Below are 27,994 nucleotides of genomic sequence, written 5' to 3' on the forward strand. Positions count from 1 at the left end.
TTTCTAACGTCTTATTTTCTATATTTCTTAAGACTGCCTCCAGGCCCAGAGTGCAGGCCCTCCTTTTTTGCCTCTTTTTGTTAGGAAAAGGGACACTCTTTAACATATTATTTAAATTGAATCTACCAGTTTGCTTTCTCTGTATTTTTTTTCCTTGGGAACTCAAAAGGAGTGGAGTTTGATGCAAAAGAAAATTCTAAAATTTATCTTCTAAAACATATCCACTCTGTAAATGTTTCTAAAGTACTTTAAAGTTTTGTGGGAGGTACTATAGTAGCCCTTTTTAATACAAATCATAAATTCTGCTAGGAAAGACTTAACAATTGTTTTACTTCCTGACCTTCTGGCTAAAATCAAATCTCTCATGTGTTATCTCTCTGTATGTTCAGCTGTGCAAGTTTTTATTTAGCGAACCTTGCAAAATACCATGTTAGATTTTCTTTCTTTGAATTATTGTTATTTACTTTTAAAGTTCTTTCCTAATGGTGTATTTATAGTTAGAATGTATTCATAGTGTATTTATATGTAATGAAAGTGAAATTGGAAGGGGAAAAAACATTTACAAAAAATATATTATTGGGTTTTGAAATATGGCAAAATTGGTTTCAAATGTACGGTAATTTGTATTTCGTATTCCTGATGTTATTAATATTATGCTTACTACCAAAAGATGTGCCTACAATTAATTCTTTTTAAGAGGATCTAGACTGCTTTTTAAAAAAAAAATCTGATACAACTACTATTTAAGTTTCAGTTTGAATATTCAAGAACATTCACTGATCATTGTTGCTTGCTCTGCATTAGTTGTGCTTCTCATTGGTTCATGCAGATCACATATGATCTTGACAAAAGGCACACACTGATTAACAATGCATTTCTTGATTTTTCCAGCAAGTTCTACTATTTAACCTCACTGTTTCCCATGAAACAGTTTTCTGTGCTCACAGGCAATTGCAAAAGCCCTTTCTTCCCCATTTTTAACAATTTTAATTGATTTTAATGGTTGAATATTTGTATTTTAACTGGATATGCTACCAAGTGTCACATGCAAGTGAAATAGGTAGCTATACAAATTCAATCAAATCAATCAATGGAACAGAAAAGTGACCACAGGTTTTGCTTCAAAGATCAGAGTTTAGAAGCTCTTTAGAAAGCTAGGAATCTTGTGATTACAACTGTAGGAGAAACTGCCTCCCTCCCATAAATTTTCATGTATTAATAGGAAATAAAAAGAGAACTAAAAAACTGCAAATGTTTATATTTTTGTTTTTCACAGAGTTACAAATGAACTCAGTTTTCATTTATCAGTATGCATACATCTGTTTATTTCTTCCATTAATTTCCCCAAACTGAATGTAAATAATGTCATATCTTTTATACAATAAATGCACTTTTTATGAAGTACACAGTGAGTCCAAATGACATTATTCATCTGTAATATTACAATATTCTCTCAATTCATAATAAAAAGTAACCTAAAGTGTATTTTAGTGGATCAAAAAGCTGTATGTTAAGTATTCTTGCTTTATCAAGATGGATAATGTGGGGAAAAAATAAAAGAATATCTTAACATTTCAGATGGTGTTACAGTGAAACAGGCTGGGTATAAATAAATATTTGTAGGTAGATTTGAAATTAATTTATACAAATGTCTACACAAAATAGCTAATCCAGCACAGCCCCCTACGAAGTGCTTGAATTCAAACATAATACTGGACTCAGATATTTACAACATTAAAATCCTGCAGGTAAATTTGTAGGTGCTGAAATAGTTGTACGTATAAATAACCTATCCATGTTTTTTCACAATTCCACCCTCGTCCATTTCTGCAAACATACTTCTAAAACGTTTGGGCTACAAAATAGAACCACAGAATTGGAAGGGACCAGAATTGACTGCAACATCCATCCTGTTCAGAGCAAAAATGCAAACTAAAGCATCCCTGATAGATGACTGCTTTGCCTCTCCTTGAACACTTGCAATGATAGAGGGCCTACCAGCTCTCTGGGTAATTGGTTCTGTTGTTAAATTAACATAAAATTGGATTATTCCTTCCTCTACTTTTATACCATATCATGCATTCTGAGAGGATAGAGAAAAGGTTATAACTTTCCTCAATGTCACATTCCTTCAGGTATTTTTTTAAAAAGCTATCCTATTTTCTGAGAGTCATTTTTTCAAGCCTAAATACATCAGATTCTTTAAAAAAACCCTGTTCTTCTAAGGCAGTTTCCAATCTCCTTATTGCTCTGTCCTGCACCTATTCTTATTTTATGGGTTTTCCTTAACAGCTGTGGTTCAGAACTGGACAAAGTATTTTAAAAAGTCTGATCTGTTCAGAACCCAATGGAATTAATATAATTTAGAAATTACATAAAATCGCATCGCAGCCACATCATGCTGCACCTGTCTCATAATCAGCTTGTGATCTGCTACAATTCCAAAACAGTTTCATGTATTTGGTTTCATTTCTTTAAAATGAATAATTTTATATTTTTCTCTGTTAATTTTTCTTCTGGTAATTTCAGTCTTCTAATCAAGATAATTTTGATTTTAATTTTTCCGAGAGTGTTAAGAAACTGCATGCTACATTTTTATCATCTATAAAAGTATTATATTTTCTCATTAATAAAAATGTTAAATGGGTTTAGAATCAGAACTCAACAATCATGAGATAATATCCTCTCTCTCTCTCTCTCTCTAACATTTAACATTTAGCTAAAAACATTTAACATATATATATATATATATACACACACACACACACACACACACACACCATATTCTCTGAAAAAAATTATGTCTTATATTTTTTTGAACCCTAAAATAAGCAGTTGGTCTTATTGGCAGGCACGCAAAAGCCGGATTTGGCTTATTATCCGGGGATATCTTATTTGGGGGAAAACAGGATGTGTATGTGTGTGTGCGCGCACACATGCACATATATACATACACACACCCTCTTTTCCCATATATATATATGGGAAATATTACATGGGGTAAAACCTGAACTCAGAACAATCTACATATATATATATATATATATATATATATATATATATATATATATATATATATATATATATATACACACAGATACATATATATAATTTAATTTAATAATATATAATTTATTATTTAGATTTCTAGGCCACCCTTCTCCATAGACTCAGGACTGCTTACAAGACAAGAATAAGTACAAAATGGAACATTATTATTATTATTATTATTATTATTATTATTATTAGTAGTAGTAGTAGTAGTAGTAGTTGTAGTATTATTAATTGGATTTGTATGCCACCCTTCTCCGAAGACTCGGGGCAGCATGTAAGAAACCCAAATATTAAAACTTATCTAATTCTAATCTAAAACCCCAATTATTAAAAACAATCATCCACCTTCATTCCATCACAACAGTTTTCAAACTGTAATATGCAGACTTTTACGGGGCCACAATGTCATCATAGGGTGTCCATGAATGCTGGAAGAAATGTTATGATTTAAATCTTGAATTAAGTCTTTGGGGTCTGCGACTATGGTCCCATCTATTAAAGAAGTTCCTGATTTAAAAATATGTACTTGATCCATGGTAATTTCTAATGATCATGCTCTTATTTTCAAGATATAATGGATTTATTATTTTATGACCTATACTATACTCACATTTTCCCTGGATACAAATATTACTAGAGATTGTCTAGAGATTGTCACATATTCACACACACACACACACACACACACACACATACCGGGTTTTTTTAAAGTTCAAGCCAATGTTTGTTCTTTCTCAATCACTTGGGATTTTACTTATCCTTGTTGCATAATCTCAGATGTGATAATCTGTGGCAAACCAAATATTGCAGAATATAATTCCCAGATTCCCTTACTATTGACTACTGATAGTTAAGATTAATGGAAGTTGAAGCCCAAGTATATCTGAAGTGCTATAGATTATCTTCTTCTCCCATAGACCTAGAGAAAGATTGAGAAGATAAAGAAAACAAGATTAGTGCAAGGATACTTTTTATTTCTGCTATAATACTGTAATACGGCTCACCTTTAGGAAAATATCATTATTAAATCTGAAAAAGAAGAAGGAAAGAAATACCAAGAAACTAAAGGAAGGAGAGAGAAAGACAAACAAAAAGATAGAAAAATAATAAGAATGGAATAGAATAGAATAGAATAGAATAGAATAGAATTCTTTATTGGCCAACTATGATTGGACACACAAGGAATTTAACTTGGTGCATATGAGATGCATATAGATGGGTGATAGGAACAATGGAAAGATTAATAGTAGTGCAGACTTAGTAAATAGTTTGACAGTGTTGAGGGAATTATTTGTTTAGCAGAGTGATGGCATTCAGGATAAAACTGTTCTTGTGTCTAGTTTTCTGATGTGCATTTCTTTATAGCATTGTTTTGAGGGTAGGAGTTGAAACAGTTTATGTCCTTGATGTGGGGGGGGGGTCTGTAAATATTTTCACTGCTCTCTTTTTGACTCGTGCAGTATATAAGTCCTCAATGGAAGGCAGTTGCTAGTAATTGTTTTTTCTGCAGTTCCAATTATCCTCTGAAGTCTGTGTCTGTTGTCGGTATTGTGTATTGACAATTAAACATGGTTCCACCCAGGTCCAGCATTAGAGCAGGAAGAATACTCAAATACTATTGGTTAAAGTGTATAACAGCTCCCTATAAAAGGGCTAGCTGAGATTACAAGTTGATAGTTGCACAGAGAGTTGCTTAATAAATGGTGTTTGGAAAGACAGTCTCCAGAGTTGTGATTCCCATAACTTAACCATGACGACGAAGGTTTTGGGAGCTGGAGAACCTCAGGCATTGCAACCAGCCAGGTGGATTTTGGAGAATGCCACTGAAAATGTGCCACATAAGTCGGCCTTCCATCTACTAGCACCATTCAACCCAGCAAAAGAAAAGAGGAAAACATATATGATGTATTTTTTTGGAAGTGAACAATCTGTTGGAACTGGCAGATAATAGAAAAAGAGCTCTTTTTCTAAGTCATTGCAGCCACAATGTGTTTGACACAGTGGAGACACTGTCAGAACGAGCCTCAGTACAGTCCGTGCTGTGGCAGGTCCAGAAGTGACCCTCAAAACCCACTACGCTCTCACACCTTCAAAAGTCATTCAGCGCTATGAATTCAAGCGGCGGATGCAGTACTATAAATCATTATATTGCTGCCCTCCACAAATCTGCTAGTCAATGTGAATTCAGTGATCTGAATGACTTTGTGCTTGACCAGGTGAATTTGCGCCATGCAAGACATTTGTTTGCAGCACAGATGTTTGTACAGAACCAACCTAACATTGGCTGCTTCTTTGGATGAAGCCAAAGCTGCTGAATCGTCCAATAAGATGAGGGAATTGCTGCATAAATTTGCTGCCCTGAAGGTAGAGCTGAAGCTTCTGGCTATGGTGCACAAAGCCACCTGTGAGGACTCCGAGAGCAGTAACGATGAAATCTGTTTCACGGATTGGAAGCGTTTGTCTGATCGAGGGACAAACATCTGGACTGTGCTAGCTGTGGTGGCCAGGACCAGAGATATACTTGCTGTTTCAGAAATGCTGTGTAACAGTGTAACAGAAACAGTGTAACAGAAAAGGCCATTGGTTAAGGTTTGCCGTGCTCTTTTTCCTACTGGCCCTGCACATGCTCCTGATACTGCACACAACGACCTGTCAAAACCAATTCAGCGAGAAGATGGGAAACCGTGCTGGAGAATCGCCATTCCTGGGATGCCAGAGACAAAGCATGCATCGGATAGGCCAGCTTGCCGTGCAAGGAAAAGTTGACTGTCACAGTATCCATTGAAGGCATGCCTTGTGTGATGGAGGTGGACACTATGTCCATTGTCACAATCTGGCAAGCCCTGATTCCTCTGCAGCTGGGCAAAAGCTTTGAATGGCACCCTAAAGCAGTGATGGCAAACCTATGGCACGGGTGCTACAGGTGGCACGCAGAGCCATATCTGCTGGTACGCGAGCCGTTGCCCTAGCTCAGCTCCAATGTGAATGTGTATGCCAGACAGCTGATTTTTGGCTTCCAGAGAGCCTGGGGGAGGGAGAGCGTTTTTCCCCTCCCCTGGCTCCAGGGAAGCATTTGGAGCCTGGGGAGGGTGAAACACTAGCCTACTGGGCCCACCAGAAGTTAGGAAGCAGGCCATTTCTGGCCTTCAGAGGGCCTCTGGGCCCTCCCCAGGCATTGAATTATAGGTGTGGGCACTCATGCATGCAGGTTAGCGCAGGCGCATGCTCTTCCGGCACCTAAGGAAAAAAAAGGTTCACCATGAGTGCCCTAAAGCCTCCTTCCACACCCTTTGCTGTGAGTTTCCGACAGAGGCAGCGCTTAAGGGCCAGGCCAGCGACCCCAAAACATTGGCTTGATTAAGTTGTCAAGGCCCCGTGTTAAGTAGCCTATGCCTGCCTGACTGAAAACAGGTTTCAATTAGTTCAGTGTGACTTATTCCCAGGTAGTCTTCTCCAGCCAATAGTTTGCTTGCAGCTTATAATTAATATTAATATTAACACTAAAATTCCATTGGGGCCCAGATCAGAGAGTTGGGGAAGCGTGAAATATTTACTTCTTCCTAGGGGGTTGCGTAAGAAAATAAACAAGAAGCACTGATCTACAATAATATAACATTTGCTAAGACTGAAATACAGTACAGTATAATGCTCTGATTCTTGGACTGCCTTGTTGGGATACCAAAATGTCTTCATTGGAGATTGTGACCAATATTCTGAGAATGCTAACTGACTGATAAATTATCAGTATTCAGGCATCTCATATGGGAATCCATCAAAGATTGTTCAGCATGGACATTCCTCTCCAAAACAAGAGAAAGAAAGATAAACAAACTTTTCACAGGAAAACAGGTTATTTGCTAAAACTTAAAAGATTGGCATAAAACAGTTTAATTGTGGACTGTAAACAAGATAATGACATTGTTATATGATCAGAGGGAAACATATTGCTGAGACAATATGTGCTGCCACAAATCTCCAGGTGAGGAAAGGACATTTAGTAGCTATACCCAATCCAAAAGCACATCTCTCAGGTCAAAAGCACCTCTATCGGCCTCACTCCATTAGAATAATATTGGCATCAATTTAATATTTATTTTGAACAAAATAATACGTATATTGTTAGCAGGTAGTTCTACTAATTTGAACCAGTTTGGGGCAGTGATTAAGATATCAGGCTAAAAAACTAGAAATTCTAGTCCTACTTAGGGAAGAAGCCTGCTGGATGTTCTTGGAACAGTCACACTCTCTCAGCCCTAAGAAGCAAACAATAGCAAACCACTTCTGAAATCTTGCCAAGAAAACTGCAGGGACTGATTGAGACACTGCAGGAGTAAATATTGACTTAGACACACACACACACGCATCACAGCTAATAATTTAGAGCAGCAATGTTATGGATATTTTGCCTATGGTGTCTAATAGTTAGGGATTAATAATTTGAGTTATACAATATTTGGTGACTGAGACCATAGGATATGATAGCAAAGCAGAGTGGGTAATCTCACTCATTTCATTTTCTTCTCTTTTGAGGAGGTTGTTAAAAAAAATTGAGTTAGCCTATTTTATGTTAAACCCTGTAATTTTCCTGTTTCCTACCTAAAAAGGATAGCAAACAACATAGCTGATTTGCAACAGCTATATTTCATCCTGTCATCTGATCAAATTGAATTATATGAGGCAGGGTAGAACAAGAGTGTCTGGTGATGGCCCTGGACTAAAATTCTAAACCAAGCACGAGAAAAATAATAAAGTACTTTACTTCACATGTCCAACTAATTACTGTATCTTGAATTCCATTTTTTAAAATACTTGATATTGATTGAAGTAAAAAACTAAGCCCCCCAATTAATTCCACTTTTGCATATTAATTCAACGACAGCTTGCACAAATACGTACCTTTAAAATCAGTCCCAATTATTGCCTAATATGCCTTAAAAATCCACTTTGCAACTGTGAACTCATATGCTTAGATTACAAAGCTACATCATATTGTTTCTCTAAAAAACAATAAGCCCTAGAAAATGAATATCCTGATCTGCAGTGTCTAATAAATTAGTTGAGTTGTTTGGTTGGTAATACACAGTTCCATACTAATCAGTCTTTAAAATGGCTTAAATCAAAGCAGTTTTCTCAACACAACCAAAATTGTGTAATATCTTTTATAACAGATATCTGTTATCACAATGACATCAGTATGCTGATTAATTTTAACTTTAAAATCATCTGATGAACTATTTCTTTTTATAAAATAATGTATTTTAAAATTTAAAATAAAACATTTCAAATTAAAATGGCAAAGAAAAACATAACTATAAATCAGTCCACAATTCTAAAAAGAAATGAATCAGGCCTTCTTTTCTTGAATGTGAATTCAAACACACTATTGTTTAATCAAATGTAGATATGTCAAACACTTATCAACTCATACATCTTTGTTCTTTTGGGAAAGGTCCAGTTAAATTATTACCGTTGCTGCTGTATTGCTCTACCACCTGAAGTTTCTACCACTGACATAATGGAATAGAGATGTCTATTAGTCTGTTATTGCACAGGAGCTATTTCATTGGCTGTTTATTATTATTATTATTATTATTATTTATTTATTAAATTGCTGTAGTTTACTGTAACTCCATGAGCTGGGGCCAGGAATAAGATATATAGTGGTACCTCTACCTAAGAACGCCTCTATTTAAGAACTTTTCTAAATAAGAACCGGATGTTCAAGGGTTTTTTGCCTCTTCTTAAGAACCATTTTCTACTTAAGAACGCAAGCCCAGGAAAAATTCCCAGGAAATTTGAGAGCGGCATTAAGGCCCAGCCAGTCTCCTGCCATTCCCCCTTTAATCCCGGCCATCTTGGGCTTTTCTGGGTTGCCAGAGGAGCCTCTTGGTGGTGTTTAAGGAGGCTTTGACAGTCCAGAGCGAAAGAATCATTTCCCTTTCTCTAGGCACTTGGAGAGAGAATAAACCTTTGCCAGCGCCCAGAGAAAAGAAACACTCCCTTTGCTCTGGTTAGCCCAGAGTGAATGGAGAATTTTCCTTTCTCTGGGCACTTGGAGGGGGAATAAACTACTTTGCTGTGGTGATTCCCGTTGCTGCCTCCCATATACCCAGCACGAGGTTACCTCCCGGAGCGTTTGGGCACAGAAAGGCAAAATGGAGCGCTTTGCCCAGATCAACTTGGCTTCAGCCAAACTGAGGAATCACCACAGTGAAGGAAAGGCGCCGGCTACAAAGCAAGCGAGTGAGAGGAGAGGGGAGCCCTCCAGCATGGAAAGGAAGAGGAAACAGATAGCAGCAGCAGCAGCTGCCACCTTTCGGTTAGAGGAGCGGGAGGTTCCCCTCGCTTGCCCGCCTGGGTTTCTCTCTCTGGTGCAGTGTATGGGAGGTAACCTTGCACCGGACGTATGGGAGGTGCATGCTCCACCTCGCTGCCTCAGAGTCCCTCTTTTTTTAAAAAAGCCTTTTAAGCCAAACACAGCAGTGTTTAAAGAACGTTTAAAGAAAACCTACATACGTAGATTAATATTTACACTTTAATTCTTTTTTAATTGGCTTTTTAATTGACAAAAACAAAACACAATGACAACAAAAAACAAAAAAGAATATGGAACAAGAACATTACGCTTGAAAACATGTTTACAGTTACATTTCTGTTTCTTCGGTTTCCCCATTTTTGGATTTATTTACATTTATTTCTCATTTTCCATCAATCCAATTATAAACTTTATCCCACACATTGTAATATTCTTCTTCCTGTTTGTTCTGTAACTCTAGAGTAAGTTTACTCCATTTTGCGCATTCTAGTATTTTTAAAATTATCATATCCTTGGTTGGTACGTTTTCTTTTTTCCAGTTCTGTGCGAAGATCAGTCGGGCCGCAGTTAATACATGTACTATCAAATAATAGTTGGCTTTTTCATTTTAATTCCTACTGCTTAATGTATGAATCAAAGCGCATCAAGGAAGCCCTCAGAAACTATCCCAAATTGGCCTTTATTAAATTAAAAAAAACAAAAACAAAACCCAGCAGCAGTTCCTACATAAACGATAAAGTCAAGAACAACAAATGAAGTAACATTGTCATTCCACCCGTGGCAGGAATATCTGAAAAGCTCAGGAGGATTTTCAAGCAACAAAACATACAAACACACTTTAAACCCAAGAATACACTAAGGCAGAAGCTTGTCTACCTCTAGGATAAAACACCCAAACATAATGTGATATAAAAAGTACAATGCAGTGTTACCTGTTTTGTACATTGGAGAAACAAAACAACCACTTCACAAATGCATGGCACGAGAGAAAAAGGTTATGCTTTTGAAGATAGCAAAGTCTAAGTTGAAACTTATTTTAAATGACAGAATACATTAGGCTCCTTGCAATAAGCAAATGTCACATATAAGGTTCTGTTCTGTCTGGGTTTTCCCAGACCTCAACACCAACTGAAAAAACAGCCAGACACTCTGGTAAAAGCCAAAAGTATTTTATAGCTGGAAAAAATAAGCACAAAGGAAAACCTGTCTTCACAACAGACAGGCTATAATACGTTACAGCAGGGTCCTGATGTCCAGTCAATACCACAAGCTTCTTGCTGGCACCCCCCCCCCCAAGGTTTCAATAGTCCAAGGCACAAACCAGGATTGTAAGCCACCAAAGTTCACAGACAGGTCTCACGAATCTCCAAGATAAAACTCCACAAGCCAGGAAGGGTGGGTCCGCCTTTTATCCTTTCCCAAGAGCACCACACCCAAACCCAGCTGTGACCTCTAATGCTGGAAATACTTAGCCAATTGAGTCCGTCTCTGATTAGCTCTCCTTTGTCGCATATCTATGATGTCTTGAGCATTTTCCCCTAAGGAATCCAGGCTGCTTGCTGGGGAGAGCTCCCCCTGGTGGGACTCTGGCTGTTCTTCTTCTTCAGCCTGGGATTCCTCTTCCTCGTCAGTCTGCACCTCCTGTTCCTCAGCCTCTCCCTCTGAGCTGGAAACCGACAGAAGGTCAGCCATTCCCGGAGGGGTCCCAGACTGAACCACAACAAGGTTCAATCTATATATAACAGCAAACTATACCCACTTTTCATATAAATGAGGTTCTGTAAGTGAGAGTGCCCAAACATGGGGCCAGAATCCAACAGCTCTGAAGGCCTGGATTTGACAGCGCTTTCAGATCTTATGTTTTTATTTATTTAATCTTGTTTTCCCATCTGTCCTTTCCATTCTCTTTTCTCTAAAACCAGATCATAACATTGATATAGTTTACATTTAAATTTAACTGTATATACATTTTATATGTTTCTGTTTAATAGTCAGCTCATTTTAATTAACTGCATCTATTTCTGCAATCACATTCCTTTAGACTGGAAATAATAATGGGAATACAGCTACAAAAATTTTAAGCAAGATTGTTAAATTTCGTGCTGTCAAGATATTTGAAATGGTAACTCTGTTTTTAATATTTGTTTCGTATAGATGAAAATAATTTCCAGAACTATTGAGTTTTATGCAGTGGTAGGGTGCTGCTGATTCGGACCGGTTCTTTAGAACTGGTAGCGGAAATTTGGTGCTGCTCACCAAACTGGCAGTGATGACTGGCAGTCCACACTCCTGAACTAATACTCCGGTTATGTGGATTGCAAAACACACACACATACACAGACACCCTGGGCCGGCCACAACAGCAGCAGGGGCAGAGGCGCCCGGTCAGTCCCGGCCAGGAGCCACCAGCAGAAAGAAATCCTCCAGGAAGGACAGCAGCTCATTGGGGAGACAACACATCGGCCGCTTGCCAGAGTCTCCCTGATGAGCTACTCTCTTTCCTGGAGGATTTCTTCCTGCTCATGGCTCCTGGATGGGATTGACCACTGCCAGCCGGCCGCAGCAGCAGCAGCAGCAGCAGCAAAGGCGCCCCGGTCAGTGCCAGCTGGGAGCCACCAGTGGGAAGAAAGCCTGCAGGAAGGAGAGCAGCTCATCGGGGAGATGACATCACTTCCCATCACCTGCGTCCCCCGCTTTCCAGAGTCTCCCTGATGAGCTGCTCCCCTTCCTGGAGGATTTCTTCCCACTGGTGGCTCCTGGCCAGCACTGACCACTGCTGTGCCTTGCAGTACCCAGCCCCATGGCCGCTGTCTGTCTGCATCAGCAACAATGGCAGAGGCACCCCACGCCCTCCACAAGCGCTGTGCTCTCTGGGCCCATCTAGCGGGGGGCACTATTACTGCAGGCTGGGGCAGCAAGATTCAGCTGCTCAACATGCTCAGAAGCCAAATCTTGCGTGCACAGTGCGTGCATGGCTGGTGGTGATGGAGCTGCACATGCCTGTTCCTTCCCCCTTCCACTTCCAGCGTTGGCCTTACCTTCTGTTGCAGCGGCAAGCAGGTGGCAGGCAGATGAGCAGAGCAGATCTTTCTCTTCCCTCCACTTCCAGCATTGGCCTTGCCTTTTGTAGCAGCGGTGAAGGCAAGCAGATGGCAGCCAAATGAGCACAGCAGTCTTCCTTCTCCCCCAACCAGCATCAGCCTTACTTTCTGCTGTGGTGGCAGCGGCACTCTGGGACAGCAAGCAGATGTTCCAGGCTGCCACACATGCACAGGGCATTAGACTGCTGGCATTCCAGCATGACATCAGGCTGGCCATGATAGGGCCAGAATACATGTGCAGTCTCAGAACATCCACTTGCAAGGTGAGCAAGTCGTGACTGGGAGACCGATTCAGGGGCGTAGCCAGCCAACTTTCACTACCAGTTTGGCAAACCACTGGTCGCCATTGCTACCAGTACGCTCAAACATGTCAAAACTGCTAGCATTTTACCCAGAATACTAGTATGCGTACCGAGTATCTTGTTCAGTATTCTCTGTAGAGTTTTATTTCTAATATATATATTTTTTAATTTATTTATTTATTTACTTACTTACTTACTTACTTACTTACTTACTTACTTACTTACTTATTTATTTTGTTCAATACAAATTGAAAGTTAAGGAGAATAAAAACATGGATTAAGTAGTAAATATCAGGGAAGGGATAGAAGAAGAGATATGAGAATAGAATACATCATTTATTTCAGAAAGCTGGTGAAAAAGGCAGCATTGTTCCAAAAAATGAAATAAAATATTACCTATTTATGGTCTTTCTTGCCTTTTTATGTGGGACTCATTGAACTGCAAGAGAAAACTAAAAGTTAGAAGCCATTTAATAATCTGATATTAAAGAAGGATATCTTGAAAAAAACCCCTAAAATAACAAATACTCACTGTGCCTTTGCTGCTTCATTCTTCAAAATTACCATAGATGCCGCTGGGGGGGCATGTATGAATGTGGTCCCATTTGAAAAAAATAGAAATAAGAAAGATATGAAAAGTTTTAGGAATGGGTTGGGCTTTTTTCATACTGCCAGGGAAAAGGCTGCATGTTAAGCAGACACACTGGTAGGATCTTGGCCTTTAAAAGAAATTGCAGACTTTCCTATTAATGGGAAGTCAAGACTTCCTTTTCCAAAAGCGAGGAAGGAATTAGAACCCTAAAACTGACCTGAGTCCTGTGTGGCTATCTTCAATCTCTATGGAAAATATCAGGCCATGAAAGAGTTTGCATACCCTTGGTTAGTACTTGTAAAATTACATTTTGCCTATGTGCTAGCATTCTCAGATTTTAAAAGCAACAATGTATGAATGTGGTGGTTCCCTTTTCTGCCTCCCATATACCCAGCGCGAGGTTGCCTCCCAGAGAGTTTGGGCACAGAAAGGCAAAAAGGGGCACTTCGCCCAGATCAAATCGGCTTCAGCCAAACTGAGGAATCACAACAGTGAAGGAAAAGCGTCGGCTACAAAACAAGCGAGTGAGAGGAGAGGGGAGCCCTCCAGCATGGAAAGGAAGAGGAAACAGATAGAGAAGGTGGTGGCGCTCCAGCTCCAGCGGTCCTTGGAAGAAGCTGATTATCTAGATCCTCAACAGTCAGGATTCAGGCCCGGCTACAGCACAGAAACTGCTTTGGTCGCGCTGATGGATGATCTCTGGTGGGCCCGAGACAGGGGTTTATCCTCTGTCCTGGTGCTTCTTGACCTCTCAGCGGCTTTCGATACCATCGACCATGGTATCCTTCTGCGCCGGCTGGAGGGGTTGGGAGTGGGAGGCACTGTTCTTCAGTGGTTCTCCTCCTACCTCTCTGGTCGGTCGCAGTCGGTGTTAGTGGGGGGTCAGAGGTCGACCTCTAGGTTACTCCCTTGTGGGGTGCCTCAGGGGTCGGTCCTCTCCCCCCTACTATTTAATATCTACATGAAACCGCTGGGTGAGATCATCCAAGGGCATGGGGTGAGGTATCATCAATATGCAGATGATACCCAGCTTTACATCTCCACCCCTTGTCCAGTCAGCGAAGCAGTGGAAGTGATGTGCCGGTGCCTGGAGGCTGTTGGGGTCTGGATGGGTATCAACAGACTCAAACTCAACCCGGATAAGACAGAGTGGCTGTGGGTTTTGCCTCCCAAGGACAATTCCATCTGTCCATCCATCACCCTGGGGGAGGAATCACTAACCTCCTCAGAGAGGGTTCGCAACTTGGGTGTCCTCCTTGATCCACAGCTCACATTAGAGAAATATCTTTCAGCTGTGGTGAGGGGGGCGTTTGCCCAGGTTCGCCTGGTGCACCAGTTGCGGCCCTATTTGGACCGGGAGTCACTGCTCACAGTCACTCATGCCTTCATCACCTCGAGGCTCGACTACTGTAATGCTCTCTACATGGGGCTACCTTTGAAAAGTGTTCGGAAACTTCAGATCGTGCAGAATGCAGCTGCGAGAGCTATCATGGGCTTTCCTAAATATGCCCATGTCACACCAACACTCCACAGTCTGCATTGGTTGCCGATCAGTTTCCGGTCACAATTCAAAGTGTTGGTTATGACCTATAAAGCCCTTCATGGCACCGGACCAGAATATCTCCGGGACCGCCTTCTGCTGCACGAATCCCAGCGACCAGTTAGGTCCCACAGAGTTGGCCTTCTCCGGGTCCCGTCAACTAAACAATGTGGTTTGGCGGGACCCAGGGGAAGAGCCTTCTCTGTGGCGGCCCCGACCCTTTGGAACCAACTCCCCCCAGATATCAGAGTTGCCCCCACCCTCCTAGCCTTTCATAAGCTCCTTAAAACCCACCTCCGTCGTCAGGCATGGGGGAATTGACTTTTTCCCTCCCCCTAGGCTTATAAAATTTATGTATGGTATGCTAGTATGTATGATTGGTTTCTAAATTGGGGTTTTTAAAATTAACTTAAATATTAGATTTGTTTACATTGTATTATTATTGCTGTGAGCCGCCCCGAGTTTGCGGAGAGGGGCGGCATACAAATCTGATAAATAAATAAATAAATGCAATGGAAATCAGTTATAGAGGAGTAAGTAGTCCATTTTTTACGGGGAGGGGGGAGACAAGAAAGGGGATGTTGAATCCTTCGCTCCATTATTTGTCCATTCAGCTTTTTCTTTCAAAGTTCTTTGTCGCCTCAGAGAGGAAAGATTACCAGGGAAGTAAATCTGTTACCAAGGATGCTGAAGAAAAGTTGAAAAGTCATAGGTGTAAAATGGTAAATTTAGCCAGGTAAATAGACATAATGCCTAACGGGTTTTATTTTAATTCAAGACCATTCCCTTGATTCTGTCTCAAAATCTAAGTATAAGTTTATCTGCTTTTTTGTAATTTATGTTGCTTTCATTCTTAGAATCAATTCAGAGTTGTGATAGTGAACCTATGGCACACATGCCCAAAGGGGCACCTGGTGCCGTGTTATCTGGCATGTACGGCATTGCCTATTTCTGGCCTGCATGGACATGCAATGATTAGTTGGCCTTTTTGCATGCAGCAGTGCAGGAAACTGGAAGAGCTTGTCTTGCATTTTCTGTTGTGAGCATGTGTCTAGGAGGCCTTCATGTTTGGTTTGTGCATTTCTATAGCAATGTAATGATTTCTTGCATATAATGCAATTTCATCTCTTTTTTTGGTTAGCTTTGTTTCTTTTTAACAGTCTGTGTTCTTCCATCAGTACATTCCAGTCATGAGTTTTTTCCCACCAAAGTTTCAGTTATGGCAATTATATCATACGCTTCCCACATATCTTAACTTTGCACCTGAGCTTTTCTTCCTTCTCATCTTTCCCTACCTCGGTTTCTTTCTTTCTTTTTTTGAACTATAATATATACCAGGATATAAGATGCACACGATTTTGAAGAGGTAAACAAACAAACCTCCCTCCCCCCAACCACCCATATTTTTATTCTTCTTGTCCCCCAGAAGCACTCTGCAGGCCTCCCAAACCCTGTGTGTCCCATTTTTCTGAAAAATTGGGCATGCAGAGTTTGGGAGGCCTGTAGAGTGATCCTGGAGGATGGGGAGGGCAAAAACAGCCCCATTTTTGCCATAAATTGGCCTGTTTTTCACTCACTTTTGCCCTTCCAAACCCCCAGGATCATGCTAAAGACCTGCTAAACCCACTGCATGACCCTTTTTTTTTTTTTGAAAAATAGGCCCATTTGTTTGCCTCCCAAACCCCCACACATTCCATTTTTGCCCTCCCCAGCCCCCAGGAAAACTTTGCAGGCCTCTCAAACCCTCTTTGTATCCTGTTTTTCATCTCCCATACACCCCAGGTATTGTGTTTTTGCCCCCAAGTGGCCCAAAGCACTTTGAAATCCTCATAAACCCTCTGTGCACAACTTTTACAAAAACGGGGTGCAGAGGGTGGTTTTTGGAGGCCAAAATGGCTGTATTCAGTGTGTAAGGTGCACCAAAATTTTGACCCTCTTTTAGGGGGGGAAATGTGTCTTATGCTCCGAAAAATATAATAGTTGGTTGTCTTGGGGTTTGTTTGGAACTGGGTCCTAAAGATTGATCACCTGTTTCCTCAGTTTTTGTTTAAATCCCTCATGATAAGTTGAACAATATTCTTTCCAGTTCTTGTAGGTGCAGCCCATCCCTTGCCAGAAATCCTTCTGCAGACCACAATCTAAGAATTCAAAGTTCTCTTGGTGATACCAATCCTTAAGCCAGTAGTTCTTTTCTAAAATCCTTTATTCCCTAACTCTTTAACTTTATTACCAAGCTGTTCATAGACTCTCAATATGATTTTTATATTTGTTTTATCTCATTGGTCTCCATGTAATAATAATAATAATAATAATAATAATAATAATAATAATAATAACAACAGAGTTGGAAAGGACCTTGGAGGTCTTTTAGTCCAACCCCTTGCTTAGGCAGGAAACCCTATGTTATGTATGCAAATCTAAGTACTGTATGTAAATAGTAAAAATGTAAATATGTTATGGTAATTAAGTGTATATGCATACCGGCCGCTGATTGGCTAAGCCGTGGCTGGGATATTCAAGCGGCTGTCAAAGCCACGCCTACCAAAGGAAAAACTTTTAGAAGGGGAAACCCAAGCTGTGCGGGTAGACTTTTACCACAAGTTACTTTTCTACACTTTGTTACAAGTTGTTCAAAACAAGCCAATTCCTAATAAATACAAATCAGCTCACCACGTGTCTCTCTCTATTATTCCGAACTTAACTGGTGACGAAGGTGGGACAGATGGTTATCCAACATCTTCTTAAAAACTTTCAGTGTTGGAGCATTCACAACTTCTGGAAGCAAGCTGTTCCACTGATCAACCGTTCTGACTGTTAGGAAATTTTCCTTAGCCCTAAGTTACTTCTCTCCTTATTTAGTTTCCACCCATTGCTTCTTGTTCTACCCTCAGGTGCTTGGGAGAATAGGTTGACTTTCTTCTTTGTGGCAACCCCTGAGATACTGGAACATTTCTCCCCTGTCCCTGCAACCGTTCTTGTGAAGGGGAAGAAAGGGATAGTAGTCTGTGGTGTGATTATTTTAGTAACGGTTCCCCCCCCCCTCTTTTCTTCTTATAACAGAAACACTTGATAATGCTTCTTTTCTGGAAACATTTGATGATGCTTCTTTTCTAGACGTCTGCATGCTTTTTTCCAGGAATTATGAAATTGATTGCTAAGTTCCAGTGGGGCTGGAGTGGGCTAAGCTAGACAATAAGGGCATTGCTCTTGGTTGTTGTTTTCTTCTAGGAGTGACATATTTCTATCACTCTTTCTCTAAAGGTTCATATACAGGGTTGGTTTTTTAGAAGTTGTTTCTTATTTCTTATGTTCAAATTGGATGGAGTCTTCTTGCTTAGGTTGGATGAAAATATTTACATCATAACCTAGTTCTACAAAAGGTTCCGGCTGTAATGTTCTTTTATTTCATGTTCTAAGCAGGGACAGAATAAAAAGGGTGAAGATAGAATCCATTTCAGAACCAATCATTATAGGAATGGCTAACCTTTGAGGAGTTGGAGCTGAGAATTGGGGTCTGTTTGTTTTTTTCATTTCCTTTTTATGTATATGTGTGCCTGCTGTTTTAAGCAGTTAATTCCTACCTAGTTTAGTCATAGAATATTCCCCATCTTTATGTAGGCATACTTCCATTGTTGTGTTTATGTGTTTTGAAATGACAAAATATAACAAATGTTTATCCTGCAGTCATAGAGATTGTTCTAAATATGTTTTACTTTTAATGAGAATTGGAAGATACCATACAATTCAGAAATGTATCAGAAATAAATATATAAAATATATAAAATATAAAATATAAAATAATATAATATATACAAATATACAGTATATTAAAATACAAATTGTTTTACGACATTAAAGAAATTGGATTAAAAACTTGATATCCACTTTTCTGCATAGGAAATGCTATTGTGCCAAAAATTCCAAGGGAAAACAAAGAAATGAGAAAATCCAATTTGCATCTACATCTTTTGAAGAAGAGATCTATAGCCCCTATAACATTTTATCCGAGGTCCCACAAGGTGGGAACCCAGTTGCCTTTATCCAGACTTAAATATTTATGTTGAATTACTGAATATATTTCTCTTTCATTGGGAGTGTAGTTTGAAAAAACATATATTAAACAAAGGAAGTAAACAGTAAAGAAAAAAATCTCATAAGTAAAAGTATTTCATTTAAGAACATATTTTGCTGGCAACCTAATCTCTTTGTGTAAAGATGCAGAGAATATTAACACTGGTAGTTTTAAGCTATTTTCCCTACTCCAAGTTTGGCTTAGCATAAGAAACTGCAGAATGTAAGATCATGTTCCTGTGCTTTAGAATTCTGTGTGTAAAAGATACAGCATGTACATGCTTCAAAGGGCCTACAACCAGTGTTCCCTCTAATTTTTTTGCGGGGTGGGCGGAAAAGTATAGTGTCTGAGCGGCAGTCCCTTCGGGACTGGGCGGCACAGAAATAATAAACAAACAAACAAACAAACAAATAAAAAACCCACCCTGTTTTGCCTCAGAGAATTTCAAAATAAAATACTATACTGTGTGTCTATAACAGTGAGCTCATAATAGGGCAACTCTATCAATATCAAAATCCCACTTAAATAGTTGAGCTAGTTTCAAACTAGATTTTGATTTTCTTTCTCTCTTCCTTACTCCCATTCTTTTTCTTTCTCTTTTCTTTCCTCTCTTTTTTCTATCTGTTTCTCTCTCTTCCTCTCTTCCTCTCTCTCTCCTTCCCTCTCACTCTTTCCCTCTCGGCTTCTGGGCAGGTTTGAAAAACTCTGAGTTGATGATGATTTTTAAGTGAGCCATGGCTCACTGCTCAGCTTAGAGGGAACTATGCCTACAACATTTGGTTTTTCTTTCTAAATGCGTTGCCATTTTAATGGGAAATATGGATGCCAGGGGCTTACCAGGTGGCCTACTAAAGGCTAATGTTCACTTGTAAAGAAGAACAGGAAAGGAAAAATATCTAGAGAAGAAAGATGAAAGGAATGTTGAGTCCTGCAGAATAGAGTCTTCCAGAAAATCAGCAATAATTGCAACATTGAAAAATCAGGATTTTCACTGAACTTTAAACATCTTAAAAGTGTCAGCTGCACATTTGGAGGGAAAATTGCATTTCATGTGAAAATATGTGTAAATCATAACCACTATCACCCAACTATATATTGTATATGAATCTTTTCAGCTTTTGAAGAGGGACTGAAGGGATATGAAGAGAAATAAGAGTTACAAACCAGAACGTAAGGATTGTTGAATATTTTTAATAGTAAGACATTTGACAGTGGAACCAATCAAACCAGAGAGGTAATGGCTTCTATTCATAGCATATCTTCAAATATATAAAAAATATGAAGGATATTTTATTTTATTCCATTCAATCATGTACAATTCTTGGGGATTGCCAAGCCTGCAGTTTTCTTTGTAGTTCAAAATTTGTGTCGATCGATGTTTACAGTTTGTCGTTTCAATTTGATATTATGATTCGTGTCGTAGATTGCTGGTTTTACACGTTGTTTTTGTTCGATATTTTTCTTGATGAATAATTTTTAAGTAATTTCTTTTTTTTTAACCAATGGTACCATTTGTCCCAGGCCTTGTAGAAATCTGTTTCATCCCTATTTTGCAGTTCCATTGTTAACTTGGACATTTCTGCACATTCCATTATTTTAATCAAAAGAGATAAAACGGTTGGGTTTTTTTCCTGTTTCCAGTATTGTGCATATAGAATCCTCGCAGCTGTAATAATGTGAATTATAATACAGTATATATGTTTTTTTAAATTAATATTTTGTCTTATGATTCCTAATAAAAATAGTTCGGGTTTTAGTTGGATGGTCTGGGAGGTGATCGGATCTAGTATACTTTTAATTTTATGCCAATATTTTTGGGTGGTTTCACATGTCCACCAGATGTGGTAATATGTGCCTGGTTTTTCCCTGCACTTCCAACATAGAGGCGATAAATTTGGGTACATTTTTGCAAGTCTAGCCGGTGGCAGGTGCCATCTGTAAAACATTTTGTAATGATTTTCCTTATATGAAGTTGCCATCGTTAGTTTGTCCAAATTTTCCCCCATTCATTTAAGTTAATTGTATATCCAAAATTTTGTGACCAATCTATCATGGATCCTTTAACTATTTCTTCTACTGTATGGTGTTGAAGGAGGAGATTATATATGTTTTGATATTTGGTTTTTTTGTGGGCCAAAAATGATCTTATCAAGGAGATTGTTTTTTTGAAAGCCAAATTTGTTCTTATCTTCATTATATTTTGCAGTTTTCTTGGCATGGTTTTTTCAGAAGTAGCTTACTATTACCTCCTTCTTAGGGTAAGAGAAAGGGACTAGCCCCCAATTACCTAGCTGGTTTTGTCCCTAAGGGATTATAATTCACAATCTTCTTAGTTCTAGTGTAATGTCTTAACCACTACACTAAGCTGGTTTTCAACACATATACAGTGGTACCTTTACTTATGAATTTAACTAATTCCGTGACCAGGTTCTTAAGTAGAAGGAATCAATGTAAAAGCAAATAATGTGTGCAAACCCATTAGGAAAGAAATAAAAGCTTGGAATTTGGGTGGAAGGAGGAGGAAGAAGAGGAGCACAGTTGCTGCCAAAGGAAGAAGTGAGGTGAGCGCCCCCTTTTGCCTTTCCGTGCCCAGTCGCTCTGGGAGGCAACCTTGTGCCGGGTGTATGGGAGGCAGTGCAAGGGAGTAACCACAACGAAGTGATTTATTCTCTCTCCAAGTGCCCAGAGAAAGAAAAATGCTCTGTTTGCTCTGAGCTGCCACAGCCTCCTTAAGCGCCACCGAAAGGCTCCTCTGGCAGCCCAGAAAAGCCCGAGATGGCCAGGAAACTGGCTGGGCCTTCATGCTGCTCTCAAATTTCCTGGGAAATTTTTCTGGGCTCGGGTTATTAAGTAGAAAATGGTTCTTAAGTAGAGGCAAAAAAATCTTGAGCACCCAGTTCTTATCTAGAAAAGGTCTTAAGTAGAGGCGTTCTTAAGTAGAGGTACCACTGTATAAGACTAATTGTTAATAAAATTATTAAGTCAATCATTATAGAAAAGTGGGATGACCACACTTGTGTCCCCACAAGTAGGGCAACATTGGCATGGGACCAAAATACTACATGGCATAGGACCAGAATATCTCCAAGACCACCTTCTGCCACATGAATCCCAGTGACCGGTCAGGTCCCACAGAGTTGGCCTTCTCCAGATCCTGCCAACTAGACAGTGTCGTTTGGCGAGGCCTAAGGGGAGAGCCTTTTCTGTGGGGCCGCAACCCTCTGGAATCAGCTCCCCATGGAGATCCTTACGGCCCCCACCCTCCTTGCCTTCTGTAAGAGTCTGAAGACTCATTTATGCCGCCAGACCTGGGGCTATTAGATCTTTGTCCCCTGGCCAATGAATGTGTTGAGAGAATGTGGAGTGAATTAAATGATTTGTTTTTTATGGTTTTTTGAGGAGTTTTAGATTTTTAATTAGTTAATTGGATTGAAGATATTGGATACTGTATATTTTATATGTTGTGAGCCGCCTCAAGTCCTTGGAGAGGAGTGGCATAGAAATCCAATAAATAAATAAACATTGAGAAGTCACTTAATTTAGTTGGCCCAAAATGCAGCCTGCACCAGATGGACGTTACAAAGCACATAAGGCTGAATTCTCTCAATAGCTAAACCTATTTTCAATCAAGTAAACATAGAATATTGGCTAAATTCTGCATTAAGAATTGGATATGGCTAATGTTGAAGGCAAAATATTGGACACGGGGCATAAGTACTTCTGCGTGTTTAACCTAAAGGTGAAGAAAATGCCAAAGAAGAAGAGTGGGAGATACTGTGTGTGCTCCCCAACCTGATTCTCCCCCCAAACACAGAGAGGGTCCCCCTCCCCCTTGCTTCAGAGTTAATCTAAAAAGAGTTAAGGGAATCTTTTGTTCAACCATTACAGGCTTCGCCAAGTTCAGGTGAGAATATAGGAAAACAATATCAAAGCCAGAAAGCTGTAATTAGTGAACTTGGGTTCATCACCTAAAGACCTGCCAGCCAAACAGCAAGTGTTATGGCAGCTATAAATGCAAAACATCTGAAAGGCACTTAGCTGCCTATCCTGAGCTACTGTTGCCTAATCTTCCTAGATCAGGGGTGGGCAATTAATTTTGCATAGGGCCGCACGAGAAATTGGGATGGTTTTAGAGGGCCAGACTAATATAATTAACTCAGTTCTACTCAATACTGTATATTATTGGGTAGAACTGAGTTAATTATAATTATAAAGTATAAATTATAATTATATATTATATAATATATATAATTATATATTATATATTATATATTATATATTATATCTTGAACACCCGGTTCTTATCTAGAAAAGTTACATATTATATTATATATTACAATAATATTACAATTATAAATTAATTGCCCACCCCGGTATATAGTATACATATGCTGGTAACAGATGCTAAATGAAAAAAGCTGAAATCATTTGGTCATTATCACTTCCCTATAATTACAAATTATGAAACATTATGATCCTGGAAAGTTCCTTTATTCAATTTTAAGTTAATAATTCATTCAATTCATATAATGCTACTTGATTATTTCATTAAAAAAAAAATCCTAACGTCTAGTTTCTTTCTACTTCTATTTTTATCTGTCAAGGAACTTGTTTGCTTTACATAAAAGGGCAGAGAGATTCATATTTAATGGTTTTATATTTCCAGAGTAACACTATTTCTCCTTCCCCCCTCTCCATTTCTCCTTCCTTCCTTCCTTCCTTCCTTCCTTCCTTTCCTTCCCTCCCTCCATTCTCAGTCTTCCAATTCTCTCCCTGCTCCCCAACCTGATTCTCCCCCACTGGGGGTGGGAGAGGCTCCACTGCAAATTCCCAAAGAAGGTTAAGTCAACTTATGGGAAAGGTGGAGAGGGCGGGACGAGAGCTCCGGTGTAGGCAGCACCGTCAGCTGAGCAACAGGCACGATGCGGCTGGAGCTTTTTCGCTTTTTGCTTCTGCGCACAGGTGGCAAGGCCATCTGACACGACTTTTGGAAATGCCACGTGGCTTTTAGTTTTTGCCAGGTTCCCCCGACCTCCACGAGCAGGTCACAGACAGCAGGCGGGCCACATCCAGCCCGCAGGCCACATCTTGCCTAGGTCTGTCCTAGATGATGTTGGTCATCCTGGCTGGAAATTCTACGAGCTACACTCAACAAATCATCTGAAGGATACCAGATTGGGGAAAGCTGTTTTGACATGGTTAAATTATGATAAATAATTGTCCATGCAGGAAATTACTCATATTTGCAGATTTCAATGACATTTATTGTTGCAGATCAATTCTTGGCAGCTCTAAGTTGTAACAATCCCTGAACATTTCCCAGAATTTATTCAAATCCATCTGATTGTTTAATGAAAACATTAATGATTCAAAGTGTTTTCTGATGATAATCCAGTTCTTATACTTCTAACACATTGTCTTTAGAGAACATTTTCAACCGGGCTGCTTCTTTCACAAGATGGTATATTAAAAAGCACATCAGCTGTCAGTCAGAATTCTGGTGCTAGAGCAGAATGCTTCCATGAATGGACAAAAGGAATTGTTTATTCAGTTAGCTTCATCAACTCTCTATTATTAAGGTAGTATTACAGGCAACCAGAATTCCATAAATAGATACAACTACTAAAAAAAACATGGGACATTTTATCTGAAATATGAAAAAATAAAGATGGAATTTAAATGAAACTGATCTGTGCAATAATGCATGAAAAATAATATGAACTTTCTTCCCCCCTCTATTCTTCCCTCTTTGTTTTGTATGCTGGAAAGATATAATTCCCTTATAATTAAGATGAGGAGAAACTGCTGCTTAAAATATAATTATTATTTAAAAACTTTTCCTTCTGCATTAAAACAAAACATCTTAACATTGCCTTTCTTATTATTAAACATAAAAAATGTGTAACAGTGTTATTTGAACCAGCTGTACAACATTGTTTTATAGAATCAGGAAGTTAATACAGACTTCAAAAGTAGAGTAACGTAATAAGTTACATGCCTGCAAAATGAGAAAAGATAAATTTGGCAAGTAAAATGCAGATGATGCATGCAAAATCAAACATGAAAGACTAATGGAGATTTCTCTTTCCTGGTTTTTTTAAAATTTTATTTATTTATACACACACACATACATTCATATACATACATATATATACAGTATAGGCATCATCACCGCAGTTCTGTGGAAGGAAGAGTGGGATTGGAGACTGCTAATATTTTTCCCCCTGAATCTGTAATAGTCCTAACTTTTTTCCAGAAAAAGAACAGTAGCTTCTTTTCTAACATTTTCTTTTATCTCTATGAAAATTTCCACATAATATACGCTAAGCAGACAAATAAGATCAATCTCAACTTTAAAAAAAGTTAAATAACCTCCCTTCCAGTTATATATACTGCAAAAAAAATCAAACAAAAATTACATTTTAAAAATCATTTTTTAAAAAGTTTGAAAGAAAGGAATCATAGAATGACTCGCTTTTTATTTTTAAATCAAAAATCTCAATGCTAAGAATGACTTGCCAGAACATGTTGAAGAGTTAGGTAAGAGTGAGAATAAAAACATTGGTCTGAGCTCTAGATAGCTACTATGTAGATAGTACCATGTTACTTAACAAATATCAGCTGTTGACAATTTAGAACAATGTTTTCAAACTTATCAGTTTTTAAGATGTATGCACTTCAACTCGCAGAATTCCCCAGCTAGCATGCTACCTGGAAAATTTTGAAAGTTGATGTCCGAGATTCTTAAAATAGCTAATTTTGAAAAATGCTGATTTAGAGCAATGACAGAGATATGTAAATGTTATCGGATTGATTGATTGATTGATTGATTGATCGATCGATCGATCGAGTTGGTTGGTTAGTTGGTTGGTAGCTAGCTAGCTAGTCAATTTTTTATACCGCCCTTCTCCTTAGACTCAGGGCGGCTTACAACAATCCGGGTCCTTTACCCACTTCAGAAGGATGGAAGGCTGAGTCAACCTTGAGCCGGTAGTGAGATTTGAACTGTTGACCTGCAGATCTACAGTCAGCTTCAGTGGCCTGCAGTACTGCATTCTACCTGCTGTGCCACCCCGGCTCAATTAACAAAGATTTAGGAGACATTGTTCTAAACAACCATCTGAAAGCACTGTCATTACCTGAAACATCTCAGATTTTTTTTAAAAAAGCAGTGAAAAAGAGAATGAGCAATGCATGTTGATGATTACGTTGGCTGCATCTTAGGAAATGTTGTAATTGCTGGAATTCTTGTACCCTAACTTTGCAACTTTTAAGACTTGTAGAATTAATTGAAGTCCACAAGTCTTAAAGTTGCCAAGTTTGAAGGGCCGTGCTATAGAGACTGATGCAAAATGTAGGAATAATAACTAATAGGAAACATTGCTGATCTAGAAAATTCCATCTGAAGTGATTTAAAGATTAGTCAACAAATCCTAAAATTAGTGTATAACATATCCTTATCACTCTATGATTGGCATGAATCTTTTTCAATATCAGATCACAAGTAAGAAGTCTGGGAGTTTGGAGGTTCTGAGCAATCTTAGCTTTAAGGTTTCACTTTCCGTATCCTCTGTAGTGCCCCCTTCAGCCCCTATTCTACAGCTTCTCACACTACTTTTTTTCTGAAGTTGCTATCATCAGTGTTTATGTGTGTGCAAAACAGAGATAGAAAAGAGAGAAAAAGAGATCTCAGTAGGCTCAGGGTTGACTCAGCTTTACATCCTTCCAATGTCGGTAAAATGAGTACCCAGGTTGTTGGGGGCAATATGCTTACTCTGTAAATTGCTTAGAGGGGGCTGTAAAGCACTATGAAGTGGTGTATATAAATCTAAATGCCAAGTCCAAATGCTATACAGTGTTCCCTCGATTTTCGCGGGGGATGCGTTCCGAGACTGCCCGCGAAAGTTGAATTTCCGCGAAGTAGAGATGCGGAAGTAAATAAACTATTTTTGGCTATGAACAGTATCACAAGCCTTCCCTTAACACTTTAAACCCCTAAATTGCAATTTCCCATTCCCTTAGCAACTATTTAGATTATTACTCAACATGTTTATTTTTTAAAGTTTATTAAAAATATTTATTAAAGGCAGACGAAAGTTTGGCGATGACATATGATGTCATCGGGCGGGAAAAACCGTGGTATAGGGGGAAAACCCGCGAAATATTTTTTAATTAATATTTTTGAAAAACCATGGTATAGACTTTTCGCGAAGTTTGAACCCGCGAAAATCGAGGGAACACTGTATTGTAGGGAAAAATACAACTTCTAAGTTCTTAACAGAAATTACAGGTACATTTATTTATTTTATATTTTACCCTTTCTTTCTAGCATTACAACGTAATTTATTTCTTTCGATAGTCAAGCCTTTCTAATATCAAATCCACAAATCTCAAGTTTTTCATTTTTTTCATTTTTTCCATCTTTGCTAACATTGTCATGTCCAGCAATTCCTCTGTTGTGGGTATTTTAGACGCTAAACAATTAGTTTCTATTGTAAAGTATCCTCTCCTTTTCATAATTCTGCCTTCATTGTTAACTTGCAGGAAGGTTCTTGTTAAACTGGATTTTGGCCTTTGGAATGTTCTCCTTCCTTTTCAAGAGCCACCTATGTTGGTATATTTAAACTGGACCAGATAACCTCAGGGACCGCCTTCTGCTGCACGAATCCCAGCGACCAGTTAGGTCCCACAGAGTGGGTCTCCTCTGGGTCCCGTCAACTAAACAATGCCGCTTGGCGGGACCCAGGGGAAGAGCCTTCTCTGTGGCGGCCCCGGTCCTCTGGAACCAACTCCCCCCAGAGATTAGAACTGCCCCCACCCTCCTTGCCTTTCGTAAGCTACTTAAAACCCACCTCTGCCGCCAGGCATGGGGGAATTGAGATACCCTTTCCCCCTAGGCCTTTACAATTTTATGCATGGTATGTCTGTATGTATGTTTGGTTTTTTAATTGTTTTTAGTATTGGATTATTGTTATATGCTGTCTTATTATTGCTGTTAGCCGCCCCGAGTCTCCGGA

The sequence above is a fragment of the Erythrolamprus reginae genome, chromosome Z, assembly GCF_031021105.1.
Source record: "Erythrolamprus reginae isolate rEryReg1 chromosome Z, rEryReg1.hap1, whole genome shotgun sequence".
Taxonomy (NCBI): domain Eukaryota; kingdom Metazoa; phylum Chordata; class Lepidosauria; order Squamata; family Dipsadidae; genus Erythrolamprus; species Erythrolamprus reginae.